Source organism: Ictidomys tridecemlineatus, unplaced genomic scaffold (genome assembly GCF_052094955.1).
Source record: "Ictidomys tridecemlineatus isolate mIctTri1 unplaced genomic scaffold, mIctTri1.hap1 Scaffold_198, whole genome shotgun sequence".
NCBI lineage: Eukaryota > Metazoa > Chordata > Mammalia > Rodentia > Sciuridae > Ictidomys > Ictidomys tridecemlineatus.
In genome coordinates, this window is record NW_027521702.1 from 45,066 (window position 1) to 60,711 (window position 15,646).

Below are 15,646 nucleotides of genomic sequence, written 5' to 3' on the forward strand. Positions count from 1 at the left end.
CTGGGTAGAAGAAGGATTGTTGCAGAGAGCAGATGCTGGAGACTGGTGTGTAGAAAAATTTTTGCAGAGAGCAGAGGTTGGAGACTGGGGTGCAGAAAGACTGTTGCAGAGAGCAGAGGTTGGAGACTGAGGTGCAGAAGGACTATTACAGAGAACAGAGGTTTTAGACTGGGGTGCAGAATAACTGATACGGAAAGTAGAGTTTGGAGACTGGGGTGCAGAAAGACTGTTACAGATAGCAGAGTTTGTAGCCTGGGGTGCAGAAAGACTGCTACAGAGAACAGAGGTTGGATACTGGGGTGCAGAAGTGCCATTGAAGAGGGATGAGGTTGGAGACTGAGGTGCAGAATGACTGTTATAGAAAGCAAAGTTTGGAAAACGGGGTGCAGAAGGATCTTACAGAGAGCAGAGTTTGGAGACTGGGGTTCAGAAGGACTGCTGCAGAGAGCAAAGGTTGGAGACTGAGGTGCAGAAGAATCGTTGTAGAGAGATAAGTTTGGAGACTGGGGTGCAGAAGGCCTGTTACAGAGAGCAGACTTTGGAGACTGAGTTGCAGAAGACCTGTTACAGAGAAGAGATGTTTGAGACTGGGGAGCAAAAGGATTGTTATAGATAGCACAGTTTGAAGACTGGGGTTTAGAAAGATTGTTGCAGAGAGCAGGGGTTTCAGACTGTTTCTTAGAAGGACTGTTACAGAGAGCAGAGTTTGGAGTTTGAGGTGCAGAAAGAATGTTTCAGAAAACAGAGGTTGGCATTTGGGGTGCAGAAGTACCGTTATAGAGAGAAAAGGTTGGAGACTGCGGTACAGAAGGACTGTTAGAAAGAGCAGAGTTTGGAGACTGGGGTGCAGAAGGACTGTTACAGAGAGCAGACGTTGGAGACAGAGGTGCAATAGGATTGTTACAGAGAGCAGAGATTGGAAACTGGGGTGCAGAAGGACCATTAGAGAGAGCAAAGAATGGAGACTGAGGTGCATAAGGACTTTTAAAGAGACCAGATGTTGGAGACTGAGGTGCAGAACGATCATTGCAGAGAGAAGAGTTTGGAGACTGGGGTGCAGAAGGACTGTTACAGAAAGCAGAGGTTGGCAATTGGGGAGCAGATGGACCCTTAAAAATAGAGGAGGTTGGAGAATGCTATACAAAAGGACTTATACAGAGAGCAGAGGTTTGAGACTGGGGTGCAGCAGGACAGTTACAGAGAGCACAGGTTGGAGACTTGGGTGCAGAATGACTGTTGCAGATAGCAGACGTTGAAGACTGAGGTGCAGAATGATTGTTACAGAGAGCAGAGGTTCCAGATTGGAGTGCAGAAGAACTGTTACAGAGAGGAAAGTTTGGAGACTGGGGTGCAGAAAGCCTGTTACAGAGAGCACAGTTTGGAGACTGAGGTGCAGAAGGACTGTTAAAGAGAGCAGAGGTTGGAGACTGAGGTGCAGAACAATTGGTACAGAGAGGAGAGGTTGGAGACTGAAGTGTAGAAGGACTGTTACAGAGAGCAGACGTTGGAAACTGGGGTGCAGATGGATCGTTGCAGAGAGCAGAGGTTGGAAACTTAGGTGCAGAAGGATCGTTGCAGAGAGCAGAGGTTGGAAACTGAGGTGCAGAAGGATCTCTACAGAGAGCAGAGTTTGGAGACCGGGGTGCAGTAAGATAGTTACAGAGAGCACAGGTTGGAGACTGTGGTGAAGAAGAAATGTTGAAGAGAGATGAGTTTGGAGACTGGGGTGCAGAAGGACTGTAGCAGAGAACAGAGGTTGGAGACTGATGTGTAGAAGGACTGTTGCAGAGAGTAGACGTTGGAAACTGGGATGCAGAAAGATCGTTGCAGAGAGGAGACGTTGGATACTGGGGTATAATAAGACGTTTGCAGAGAGCAGAGGTTGGAGACTGGGGTGCAGAAGGACTTTTGCAGAGAGCAGAGGTTAAAGAATGGGGTGAAGAAGGCCGGATACAGAGAGCTCAGTTTGGAGACTGGGTTGCAGAAAACCTGTTACAGAGAGCAGGTGTTGGAGACTGGGGTGCAGAAGGATTGTTACAGATAGCACAGTTTGGAGACTGTTGTTTAGAAGAATTGTTTCAGACAGCAGAAGTTTCAGACTGAGGCTTAGAAGGACTGTTACAGAGAGGAGAGGGTGGAAATTTGGGTGCAGAAGGAGCGTTATAGAGAGAAGAGGTTGGAGACTGGGGTACAGAAGGAGCATTGCAGAGAGCAGATGTGAGAGACTGGGTGCAGTAGGACTGTTACAGAGAGCAGATGTTGGAAACAGAGGTGCATAAGTATTATTATAGACAGCAGAGATTGGAGACTGGGGTGCAGAAGGACAATTACAGAGAGCAAATGATGGAGACTGAGTTGCAGAAGGACTTTTACAGAGAGCAGAGGTTTAAGACTGAGGTGTAGAAAGAACGGTGCAGAGAGAAGAGTTTGGAGACTGGGGTGCAGAAGGACTGTTACACAAAACAGAGGTTGGAGACTGGATGGAAAAAGGATCATCAGAGAGGAGATGCTGGAGACTGGGGTGCAGAAGGACTGTTACAGAGAGCACAGGTTGGAGACTGGGATGCAGAAGAAATGTTGCAGACAGCAGAGTTTGAAGACTTGGGTGCATAAGGTCTTTGGCAAAGAGCAAAGTTTGGAGAATGTGGTGCAGAAGGACTGATACAGAGATCAGAGATTGAAGACTTGGGTGCAGAAGATTCGTTTCAGAGAGCAGAGGTTGGAAACTAGGGTGCAGTAGGATCGTTACACAGAGCAGATTTTGGTTACTGGGGTGTAAAGGAATGCTTCAGAGAGCAGACGTTGGAGACTGAGTTGCAAAATGACTGATACAGAGAGCAGATGTTTGAGACTGGGATGCAGAAGTACTGTAGCAGAGAGCAGATGTTGGACACTGGGGTGCAGAAGGACTGTTGCAGAGAGCAGAGGTTGGAGACTGGGGTGCAGAAGGACTGTTGCAGAGAACAGAGTGTGGAGACTGGGGTTCAGAAGAACCGTTGCAGAGAGCCAAAATTGGAGACTGAGTATAAGAAATATTGTTACACAGACCAGAGTTTGGATAATGGGGTGCAGAAGGACTATTGCAGAGAGCAGAGGTTGGAGACTGAGGTGAAGAATGATCGGTGCAGAGAGAAGAGGTTGGAGACTGGGGTGCAGAAGGCGTGTTACAGAGAGCAGAGATTAGAGACTGGGTGCAGGACGCCTGTTACAGAGAGCAGAGTTTAGAGACTGGGGTGCAGAAGGACTGTTAAAGATAGCACAATTTCGAGACTGGGTTGCAGAAGGATCTCACAAAGAGCATTTTGTAGACTGAGGTTCAGAAGGACTGTTACATACAGCAGAGTTTGGAAACTCGGTTGCAGAAGGATTTTTGCAGAGAGCCGAGTTTTCAGACTGAGGTGCAGAAGGACTGTTTCAGAGAGCAGATGTTGGATCTTGGGGTGCAGGGCGACTGAAACAGCGAGCAGACTTTGGAGACTGGGGTGCAGAAAGATTGTTGCAGAGAGCAGAGTTTGGCGACCGCGGTTTAGAAGGACTCTTGCAGAGAGAAGTGTTTAGAGACTGAGGTGCAGAAGGATCGTTGCAGTGGGAAGAGGTTGGGGACTGGGGTTCAGAAAGCCTGTTACAGAGAGCAGAATTTGGAGACTGGGGTGCAGAAGACCTGTTACTTAGAGCAGAGGTTGGAGACTGGGGTGCAGAAGGCCTGTTAAAGAGAGCAGAGTTTGGGGAGTTGGTTGCAGAAGACTGTTACAGAGAGTAGCGTTTGGAGAATGGGTTGCAGAAGGATCTTACAGAGAGCAGAGGTTGGAGACTGAGGTGCACAAGGACTTTTACAGAGAGTAGAGGGTGGAGACTGGGGTGCAGAAAGAGTGTTACACAGAACAGAGTTTGGAGATTGGGGTGCAGAAGAACTGTTACTGAGAGCAGAGTTTGGAGACAGGGGTGCAGAAGTACTGTTTCAGAGAGCAGAGTTTGGAGACTGAGGTGAAGAAGGACTGTTACAGAGAGCAGATTTTGGAAACTCGGATGTATAAGGACCCTTGCTGAGAAAAGAGTTTGGATCCTGGGGAGAAGAAGGATTTTTGCAGAGAGTAGATGTTGGATACTGGGGTGCAGAAGGACTATTAAAGAGAGCAGAGGTGCAGAAAGATCATTTCTGAGTGCAGAGGTTTGAGACTGGGGTGCATAAGGACTGTTACAGATTGCAGAACTTGAAGACTGAGGTTCAGAAGGACTTTTACAGAGAGGAGATATTCGAGACTGGGGTGCAAAAGATTCTTACAGAGACCAAAGGATGGAGACTGGGGTGCTGAAGGATCGTTGCAGAGAGCAGAGTTTGGAGACTGGGGTGCAGCAGGACAGTTACAGAGAGCACAGGTTGGAGACTTTGGTGCATAATGACTGTTGCAGAGATCAGACGTTGGAGACTGAGGTGCAGAAGGATTGTTACAGAGAGCAGAGGTTCGAGATTGGGGTGCAGAAGAACTGTTACAGAGAGCAAAGTTTGGAGACTGGGGTGCAGAAAGCCTGTTACAGAGAGCAGAGTTTGGAGACTGAGGTGTAGAAGGACTGTTAAAGTGAGCAGAGTTTGCAGACTGAGGTTCAGAACAATTGGTACAGAGAGGAGAGGTTGGAGACTGAATTGTAGAAGGACTGGTACAGAGAGCAGAGGTTGGAAACTGGGGTGCAGATGGATCGTTGCAGAGAGCAGAGGTTGGAAACTTAGATGCAGAAGGATCGTTGCAGAGAGCAGAGGTTGGAGACTGAGGTGCATAAGGATCATTACAGAGAGCAGAGGTTGGAGACTGGGTCAGAAAGACAGTTACAGAGAGTACAGTTTGTAGACTGGGGTTCAGAAGAAATGTTTCAGTGAGCAGAGATTGGAGACTGTGGTACAGAAGTACTGTTACAAAGAGAAGAGGGTGGAGACTGAGGTGCAGAAGGAATGTCACCTACAGCAGAGTTCGGAAACTTGGGTGCAGAAGGATGTTACAGAGAGCAGATGCTGGAGACTGGGGACAGAAGGACTGTTGCAGATAACAGACGTTGGAGACTGGGGTAAAGAAGGATCGTTACAGAGAGCAGAGGTTGGAGACTGAGGTGCAGAAGGATTGCTACAGAGAGCAGAGTTTGGAGACCGGGTTGCAGTAGCATAGTTACAGAGAGCACAGTTTAAAGACTGGGGTGCAGAAGAGATGTTGCAGAGAGCAAAGGTTGGAGACTGGGGTGCAGAAGGAATGTAGCAGAGAGCAGAGGTTTGAGACTGCTGTGTAGAAGGACTGTTGCAGAGAGCAGACATTGGAGACTGGGATGCAGAAGGATCGTTGCAGAGAGCAGATGTTGGAGTCTGGTGTGTAGAAAAATTTTTGCAGAGAGCAGATGTTGGAGACTGGGGTCCAGAAAGACTGTTGCAGAGAGCAGAGGTTGGAGACTGAGGTGCAGAAGGACTGTTACAGAGAGCAGAGGTTTTAGACTGGGGTGCAGGATAACTGATACGGACAGTAGAGTTTGGAGTCTGGGGTGCAGAAGGACTGTTACAGAGAGCAGAGTTTGTAGCCTGGGGTGCAGAAGGACTGCTGCAGAGAACAGAGGTTGGATACTGGGGTGAAAAAGGGCCGTTGCAGAGGGATGAGGTTGGAGACTGAGGTGCAGAATGACTGTTATAGGGAGAAAAGTTTGGAAAACGGGGTGCAGAAGTTTCTTACATAGAGCAGGGGTTGGAGACTAGGGTGCAGTAGGAATGTTGCAGAGAAATGAGGTTGGAGACTGGTGTGCAGAAGGCCTGTTACAGAGAGCAGACTTTGGAGACTGAGTTGCAGAAGACCTGTTATGAAGAGCAGATGTTAGAGACTAGGGTGCATAAGGATTGTTACAGATAGCACAATTCGGAGACTGGGGTTAAGAAGGATTGTTGCAGACAGCAGAGATTTCAGAATGAGGCTTTGAAGGTCTGTTACAGAGAGCAGAGGTTGGAGTCTGAGGTGCAGAAGAACTGTTTCAGAAAGCAGAAGTTGGCGATTAGGGTGCAGAAGGGCCGTTATCGAGAGTAGAGGTTGGAGACTGCGGTACAGAAGGACTGTTACAGAGAGCAGAGTTTGGAGACTGGGGTGCAGAAGGACTGTTACTGAGAGCAGAAGCTGGACACAGAGGTGCAGACGGATTGTTACAGAGAGCAGAGATTGAATACTGGGGTGCAGAAATAGCATTATAGAGAGCAAAGAATGGAGACTGAGGTGCAGAAGGACTTTTACATAGAGCAAAGTTAGGAGACTGAGGTGCAGAAAGATCGTTTCAGAGAGAAGAGTTTGGAGACTGGGGTGCAGAAGGACTGTTACAGAAAGCAGAGTTGGCAATTGGGGAGCAGATGGACCGTTACAAATAGAAGAGCGACGAGACTGTGAAACAAAAGGACTTTTACAGACAGCAAAGTTTGCAGACAGGGTAGAAGAAGGATCATTGCAGAGAGCAGATGTTGGAATTTGGGGTGCAGAAGAACTGTTACAGAGAGTACAGGTTGGAGACTGGGGTGCAGAAGAAATATTGCAGAGAGCAGAGTTTGGAGACCTGGGTGCAGAAGGACTTATACAGAGAGAAAAGGTTGGAGACTGTGGTGCAGAAGGATCTTACAGAGAGTAGAGTTTGGAGACTGCGGTGCAGAAGAACTGTTGCAGAGAGCAGAGGTTGGAGACTGGGGTGCAGAAGGACTGTTACAGATAGCACAGTTTCGAGACTGGGTTGCAGAATGGTCTTACAGAGAGCATTTTGGAGACAGAGGTGCAGAAGAAGTGTTACAAGAGCAGAGGTTTAAGACTGGGCTGCTGAAGTATTGTAGAGAGCAGCGTTTTCAGACTGAGGTGCAGAAGTACTGTTGCAGAGAGCAGATGTTGGATCCTGGGTTGCAGAAGGATCGTTGCAGAGAGCAGAGGTTGGAGACTTGGGTGCAGAAGGCCTATTAAAGAGAGCAGGGTTATAAGACTGGGGTACAGAAGGCCTGTTACAGAGAGCAGAGTTTGAAGATTGGGGTGCAGAAGGACTATTACAGAGAGCAGAGTTTGGAGAATTGGTTGCAGAAGGATCTTACAGAGAGCAAAGTTTTTAGACTGAGGTACAGAAAGACATTTACAGATAGTAGAATTTGGAGACTGAGTAGCAGAAGGAACGTTGTAGAGAGCAGAGGTGGGAGACTGATGTCCAGACGAATTGTTACAGAGATCACAGGGTAGAGACTGGAGTGCAGAAGGAGTGTTACAGAGAGCAGAGTTTGGATATTGGGGTGCAGAAGAACTGTTACCGAGAGCGGAGGGTGGAGACTGGGGTGCAGAGGACTGTTGCAAAGTGCAGAGTTTGGAGACTGAGGTGCAGAAGAACTGTTACAGAGAGCAGAGTTTGGAGACTGGGGTGCAGAAAGACTAATACAGAAAGTAGAGGTTGGAGACTGGGGTGTAGAAGGACCGTTACAGAGAGCAGAGTTTGGAGACTGCTGTACAGAAGGACTATTACAGGGAGCAGAGTTGGAGACTTGGGTTCTAAAGGATCATTGCAGAGAGCAGATGTTGTAGACTGGTGTGCAGAAGTATCTTACAGAGAGCATAGGTTGGAGAATGAGCTGCATAAGTACTATTACAGAGACCAGTGGTTGAAGACTTGGGTGAAGAATGATCATTGCAGAGAGCAGAGTTTGGAGACTGAGGTGCAGAATGATCGTTGAGGAGAGCAGAGGTTGGAGACTATGGTGGAGAACGATACTTACAGAGAGCAGATGTTGGAGACTGGGGTGAAGAAGGCGAGTTACAGAGAGCACAGGTTGGAGACTGGGGTGCAGAAGAAATGTTGCAGAGAGTAGAGGTTGATAACTACGTTGCAGAAGGGCTGTTACAGAGAGCAGAGGTTGTAGACTGAGGTGCAGAATGACTGTTACAGAGAGCAGAGGTTGGAGACTGGGGTACAGAAGAACTGATACAGAAAGCAGATTTTGGATACTGTGGTGCAGAAGGACTGTTGCAGAGAACAGAGTTTGGAGACTGGGATGCAGAAGGACCGATGCGGAGAGCTGAAGTTAGAGATTTAGGTGCCTAAGATTGTTACAGAGAGAAGAAGTTAGATACCGGGGTGCATATAGACTGTTACAGAAATCAGAGGTTGGAGACTGAGGTGCAGAAGAATCTTACAGAGAGCAGAGTTTAGAGACTGGGGTGCAGAATAACTGTTGCAGAGAGTAGAGGTTAAAAACTGAGGTGCAGAAAGATCGTTGCTGAAAGAAGACGTTGGAGACTGGAGTGCAGAAGGCCTGTTACAGAGAGCAAAATTTGGAAACCGGAGTGAAGAAGGCGTTTGACAGAGAGCAGAGGTTGGAGACTGGGGTGCAGAAAGACTGTTACAGATAGCACAGTTCAGAGACTGGGGTACAGAAAGATCGTTGCAGATAGCAGAGGTTTCAGACTGAGGTGCCTATGGACTGTTACAGAGAGCATAAGTTAGAGTCTGAGGTGCAGAAGCACTATTATAGAAAGAAGAGGTTGGCAATTGGGGTGCAGAAGGACCGTTACAGAGAGAAGAGATTGGAGACTGCGCTACAGAATGACTGTTACAGAGAGCAGAGTTTGGAGACTGGGGTTCAGAAGGACCATGGCAGAGAGCAGAGGTTGGAGACTGGGGAGAAGAAGTATCATTGCGGAGAGCAGAGGTTGAAGACTGGGATGCAGAAGGACTGTTACAGAGAGCAGAGGTTGGAGACTGAGGTGCAGAAGTACCTTTACAGAGAGAAGAGTTTGGAGACTGGGGTGCAGAAGGATTCTTACAGAGAGCAGAGGATGGAGACTGGGTTGCATAAAGAGTGTTACAGAGAGCAGAGTTTGAATATTCTGGTTCAAAAGAACTGTTAAAGAGAGCAGAGTTTTGAGACTGGGGTTCAGAAGGATTGTTACAGAGTGCAGAGTTTTGATTCCGGTGCAGCAGGACTGTAATAGAGAGTAGAGCTTGGAGACTGGGGTGCAGAAGAACTGTTACAGAGAGCAGAGGTTGAAGACTGCAGTGCAGAAGGCCTGTTACAGAGAGCATTGATTGGAGACTGAGGTGCAGAAGGATCATTACAGAGAGCAGAGGTTGGATACTGAGGTGCAGAAGGACTGTTACAGAGACCAGAGGTTGGAAATTGAGTTTCAGAAAGATTTTTACAGAGAGCAGAGGTTAGAGACTGAGGTGCAGAAGGACTGTTACAGAGAGCAGAGTTTGAAGACTGGGGTGCAGAAGTATCATTTCAGAGAGCAGAAGTTGGAGACTGGCGTGCAGAAGGATCTTACAGAGAGCAGAGGTTGGATACTGGGGTGCAGAAGAAATGTTGCAGAGAGCATAGATTTGAGACTTGGGTGCAGAAGGACTGTTACAGAGAGCAGAGGTTGGAGACTGAGGTGCAGAAGGAGTGTTACAGAGAGAAGAGGTTGGATTCTGTGTTGCAGAACGACTGATACACAAAGCAGAGTTTGGAGCGTGGGTGTGGAAGGACTGTTAAAGAGAGCAGAGTTTGGAGACTGAGGTATAGAAGGACTGTTACAGAGAGCAGAGGTTGGAGACTGAGGTGCAGAAGGACTGTTGCAGAGAACAGAGGTTGGAGACTGGGGTGCAGAAGAACCGTTGCACAGAGTAGAGTTTTGAGACTGAGGTGCAGAAGGTTTTTTACAGAGAGCAGAGGTTGGATACTAGGGTGCAGAAGGACTGTTACAGAGAGCAGAGTTTGGAGACCTGGGTTCAGAATGATGTTACAAAGAGCAGAGTTTGGAGACTGAGGTTCAGAAAGACTGTTGCAGAGAGCAGACATTTGAGACTGAAGTGCAGAATGATCATTTCAGAGAGAAGAGGTTGGAGACTGGGGTGAAGAAGGCCTGTTATAGAGAGCAGAGTTTGGAGACTGGGGTGCTGAAATTCTGTTACAGAGAGCAGAGGTAGTAGACTGGGGTGAAGAAGGACTGTTACAGATAGCACTGTTTGTAGACTGGTGTGCAGAAGGATATTATAGAGAGCAGAGTTTGGAGACTTAGGTGTCGAAGGACTGTTACAGAGAGCAGAGTTTGGAGACTTGGTTGCAGAATGATTGTTTCAGAGAGCAGAATTTTCAAACTTAGGTGCAGAAGGACTGTTGCAGAGAGCAGATTTTCGAGAGTGGGGTGCAGAAGGACTCTTTCAGAGAGCAGAACTTGGAGACTGGGGTGCAGAAGGATTCTTTCAGGGAGAAGAGGTTGGAGACTGGGGTGCAGAAGGCCTGTTACAGATATCACAGTTTGGATACTGGTGTGCAGAAGGATATTATGGAGAGCAGAGTTTGGAGACTGAGGTGCAGAAGGACTGTTACAGAGAGCAGAGTTTGGAGAGTTGGTTGCAGAATGATTGTTGCAGAGAGCAGAGTTTTTAAACTTAGGTGCAGAAGGACTGTTACAGAGAGCAGATGTTCGAGAGTGGGGTGCAGAAGGACTCTTTCAGAGAGCAGAACTTGGAGACTGGGGTGCAGAAGGATTCTTTCAAGGAGAAGAGATTGGAGACTGGGGTGCAGAAGGCCTGTTACAGATATCACAGTTTGGATACTGGTGTGCAGAAGGATATTATGGAGAGCAGAGTTTGGAGACTGAGGTGCAGAAGGACTGTTACAGAGAGCAGAGATTGGAGACTGGGTTTCAAAATGATTATTGCAGAGAGCAGAGTTTTCAGACTTAGGTGCAGAAGGACTGTTGCAGAGAGCAGATGTTTTAGAATGTGGTGCAGAAGGAATCTTTCAGAGAGCAGAACTTGGAGAATGGGGTGCAGAAGTTTTCTTGCAGGGAGCAGAAGTTGGAGACTGGGGTGCAGAATGATTGTTGCAAAGAGCAGAGTTTTCAGACTGAGGTGCAGAAGGACTGTTGCAGAGAGCAGATGTTCGAGACTGGGGTGTAGAAAGAGTGTTCCCGAGAGCAGAACTTGGAGACTGGGATGGCGAAGGATTGTTGCAGGGAGCAGAGGTTGTAGACGGGGTGCAGAAGGACTGTTACAGAGAGCAGAGGTTTTAGACTGGGGTGCAGAAGGCCTGGTACAGAGAACAGAGCTTTGACACTGTGGTGCAGAATGATTGTGGATAGCTGGTGATCCTCTTTCTGGACACCTTCTTTTCCGCACAGTCCATCATGCCCTCTCTCCTCACCCTGCTCTCTTTTTGCTTTATGAGCACCTTTGACTTCCACAGTCACTCTAAGCCATGACTCCCAGGCCTATTCCCCGTGAACCTGTCCCGCTGCCTCCTGGAATCTCCTTGGGGAGACCACGCAGGTACCCAGACTCCAGGCCCAACCTCCTTTCCACTTTTCCTCTCTCCAGACATGCTCCATCTCATTTTTTATATATTTTAATGAGTGATCCCACTGCCACTCAGCTACCCCACAGACCAGGTGCCCTCTTGTGTCCTCATCACCAGGATTTTAAAGTGCTCCACCCAGGGCTCCTCTTCAGAGCTTTTCCCCAAACTCCAAATGTCACATCTTCAGTTACCAGATATTTCCTTTTAATCTACTTTTGGCACCCGATTACTCTCCCAGACGACATGAAGGTATTCTAACAAAAGCACATGAACTGTAGAGACTATTATGGCTTAGAAATAATGTATCCCCCCACCAAAAGCTCAGGGTCAGCCACAGTAGCAGTGTTATGAGGAGAAATGATTAGACTGTGAGACTTGTGACCTAATCTGTGGATCCATCAATTTTGTGGGTTAATTATCTGAAAGGCCCACTGTACTGAGAGGAGTGTGGGCAGGTGGAGTGTGGCCGGGGACATGCCCTGGGAAATCACATCTTGTCCCCTGCGAACTGTCTCTTCCCGTCCCCTGCCCCGCCCCAACCTTCTGCCTGCCATGAGCTAGGGACGCTTACCCCCTTGCTCCCTTCCACCTCGGCATCCCACCTCATCTCAGGCTGGCAGCAATTGGTCAGCTTGCCCCAGACCAAACCTCCAAGCCCGGAGGCCAGAGTGCATCTCCCCCTCTGGATTGTTCTGGTCAGGCCTGTGGTAACTGTGGCAACCGTGGACTGACCCAGGGAGTAGGTGTTATGAGTGGATTGGACCCACAGCCGTTTCCTAAATCCACAGATTCTTTCATTTTCAGAGCTCAAGCCATTTCCTTCTGGATGGCCTGTTTCCAGCCTGCCCTCACCTAGAATGCGGTCTACTAGTGATTATTGAGATTCTCCAGCCGTCCTTGTCCTGCCCATTTGCACACCACAGCTAGCTTCTAGGCAGCCAGACCCATGAACCTCGTGCTGCCCACTGAGGAGAGAAGAGAAATTTTCTGAGGACCCTATTAGAAGTCCACTTTTATTTTTCTTTTAAAGACCACATTCAGAGGGCATGTTTCAGCCAGTCCTTCACATGCGTCTTTGAGAAATCAGACTCACAATGATTTTTGTGATTCTCTTCCAGGCTCAAAAAACCACCGCTCTACTCCCTACTTCTCTGAGATCAACTTTTTAGCTTCCACCAAGAAGTGAAAAACTGCTATTTCTCTTTCTATGTCTGGCTTATTCCACTAAATATAATGTCTCCCATGAGCTAGTTTTAAATAGAAACTGCAGAACAAATTCTTTTAAGTCAGATTTAAATTTTATTCTGAAAAGATAATTCGAAATGGTCACATATGTTTATGTAGGAAAATGTTCATTAAAATATTTATAGGACTGGAGATGATCTGAATGTTTAGCCAAAAGGGAGAGATTGTAAATCATTTCTTCCATTTGTATTGTCAAGAAATGATTTACAATTTCTCCCCTTTAGCTAAACATTCAGTAGAAGGGGTAGAGAGAGAAAAGGGGAGGGGAGGGGAGGGGAGAAGGATAGTAGAGAATAGGACTGACAGCAGAATACATCAGACACTAGAAAAGCAATATGTCAATCAATGGAAGGGTAACTGATGTGATACAGCAATTTGTAAAAGTTGGGGTAAAGTTGGGAATTCATAACCCACTTGAATCGAACGGTGAAAGATGATGTATTAAGAACTGTGTAATGTTTTGAACGACCAATAATAAAAAAAAATGGTTCATGACACACTAATAAATAAACTACCCTCAAGAAATTGTTTGGATTTGAAAAAAAATACAAAGGGGAGAGATTAAGTTTATTTAATAGAGATGTAAGTTTATTGATAATCTTAATAGATGCAGAAAAAGCATTTAACAAAATATAGCACACCTAACTGTCAAAACAGTAGAAACACTAGGGAGAGAAGGAACTTTGTAAAAGCATTGTAAAAGCTATCTATGCTAAACCCAAGGCAGCATCATTCTAAGTGGAGAAAGGTTGAAAGCATTCACTCTAAAAACTGGAAGCAGACAGGGTGCCCCCTCTTTCACCACTTCTATTCAACTTCATCCTTGAAATTGCCAGAGCCATTGGACAAAAGAAAGAAATTAAAGGTATACAAATAGGTCAAGAAGAATTCAAATCTCACTCTTTGCTGATAGGATCATGTCATCTTCTTAAATTTTTTTAGTAGAGCATAATAGTTATACATAGAAGTTGGGTTGATTTGGAAAAGATCCTACGTGCATGGAATCTGATTTACTCCATTCAGTCCCCACCCCCAATCTCCCTCCCCTTCCCGACCCCATTCTCCTTTCTCTACTGATCTTTCTTTGGGTCATTTATCTGTTAATTTCTGACTGGTGCTTTCTACATATACGTACAGGTGCAGTCCCCTGTGGTAGACTTCCATGTGCACATAACATGATCTGCGTAAAGACCTTTCACATTCCCTCCCTTCACAAACCTCTACGCTCTCTCATTCTCCTTTTACTCCACTGATCTTTCCTGTGTACTTAAGATAGCCAGTCCAACCCCACTTCATCAACTTCTTTCCTCTATTTTGCTCTGGCCTTGATAATTTCAGCATTGTACAGGAATAGTTAACTTCTGCCTTTCCGAACACAGAGATCAAGATTGATGTAAAATGAGAAAAACTCTACATTAGAAAACACTGAAGGCAACACCAACTGCTTCTGCAGATGATGACTCTGCTTTGTAAATTTTTTTCTTAACATTTGCAATGAAAATGAACTTCTCCAAAAATCCTATGTTTAAATAAAAGGACAACAGGAGATAGAGATTACTGAGACAGTGAAAAATGACTTCACACGATGATGAGGTCGAATAGTTTTCTGTTGGCTTCTAGCAATTCTCTGGTTACTCTCACCCACCATCACCCCTGCAAATGTGTGCAGCTCCATGGGTCTGATTCCCTGAGACCAGTCCCACAGGTTATCAGTCTCCAGGCTGCTTTTCATTCGATATTATTTGCCATGTTGCTGCAGATTAAAAAGCCTGTTTGGGGTGCTCTCAGTCCATTCTCATCATGGTCTCTTTTTCTCTGTTTTGTAGCTATGACAACATTAGAAATGAGCAATCAATCATTTGTCACTGAATTCATCTTCTTGGGATTTTCCAAGCAATCAAACCTACAGGGCTGGTTCTTCCTGCTCTTTCTGGTCATTTACCTGACCACTTTCCCGGGGAACATGCTCATAATAGTGGCCACCAGAGTCAATCCTGCTCTTCACACTCCAATGTACTTTTTCCTCAGCAATTTGAGCTTCTTGGACGTCTGCTACACATCCACCACCCTCCCAGTACTGCTGGTGAACATTTTCTGGAAGAAGAAGGCCATTTCTTATAAGGGCTGCCTTTCCCAGATCTTCTTATTGGTGACAAGTGCTTTCAAAGAAGGCGTCTTACTGGCTGTGTGGCCAGTATGACGGCTGTGTGGCCATCTGCCGTCCTCCTCAGTACCCAGTCATCATGAGTGTGAAGGTCTGTATTGGCCTGGTGACTGGTTCCTGGCTTTGTGGGCTGGTGAATTTGGTCACACACAGGTGCTGGCCATCACACTTCCTCTGTGTGGTCCGCACCAGATCAGCCACTTTCTCTGTGAAAACCCATTGCTCCTGAAGCTCTCCTGCTCAGACACCTCTATCAACAAGTCTGCGCTCCACATTTTCAGTACCACCATGGGCCTGAACCCCTGCCTCTTCAATGCAGGCTCCTATTCACTCATCATGGCGGCTATCCTGGGGATTCACTCTGCCCAGGGCAGAAGGCAGGCCTTCTCCACCTGTGCGTCCCCCCTCACTGTGGTGGTGGTCTTTTATGGAACAGCCAACTTCCACTATGACAGGCCCAGAGAAGGCTGGACACGGACACCCTGGTCTCTGTGCTCTTCTGTGTGGTGAACCCCATGTTGAAACACATCATTCACAGCCTGAGAAGCAACGAGGTCCAGAGTGCCCTGAGGAAGCTTGCTGGGAGACAGACTGTATAGTGAGATTAGAACTAGATGATGGTTTCATTCTAGGAAATGTCTTAGTTGTAGAAATATGTGAACTCTTCAGCAGCAATTACAAGAGCGCTCTCTCCATACACAGTGTCTCATGACCACTGTGGTGCCCCTCCAACCAGGGGAAGCACACTGTGCTAAGTATGTGACACATTGTGACCTCACCTGGGTTCTCTAATCCACAGGTATTTCAGAATATTTTTATTGCTTTTCTCTCTAAAAAAAGCCTATACCCAAAGCAGTCAATCTCCTTTCTCCCAATATTGCAGCTCTAGCCAACACTAGTGAATGTGAAGTGCTATGTGC

The 15,646-nt window shown here is 46.9% G+C and overlaps 1 pseudogene; it reads left to right on the forward strand.

Annotated features, from left to right (window-relative positions):
* Positions 1 to 14,390: 14,390 nt before the first annotated feature.
* LOC144372949 (olfactory receptor 5V1-like) lies at positions 14,391 to 15,325 on the forward strand (annotated as a pseudogene).
* Positions 15,326 to 15,646: the final 321 nt, after the last annotated feature.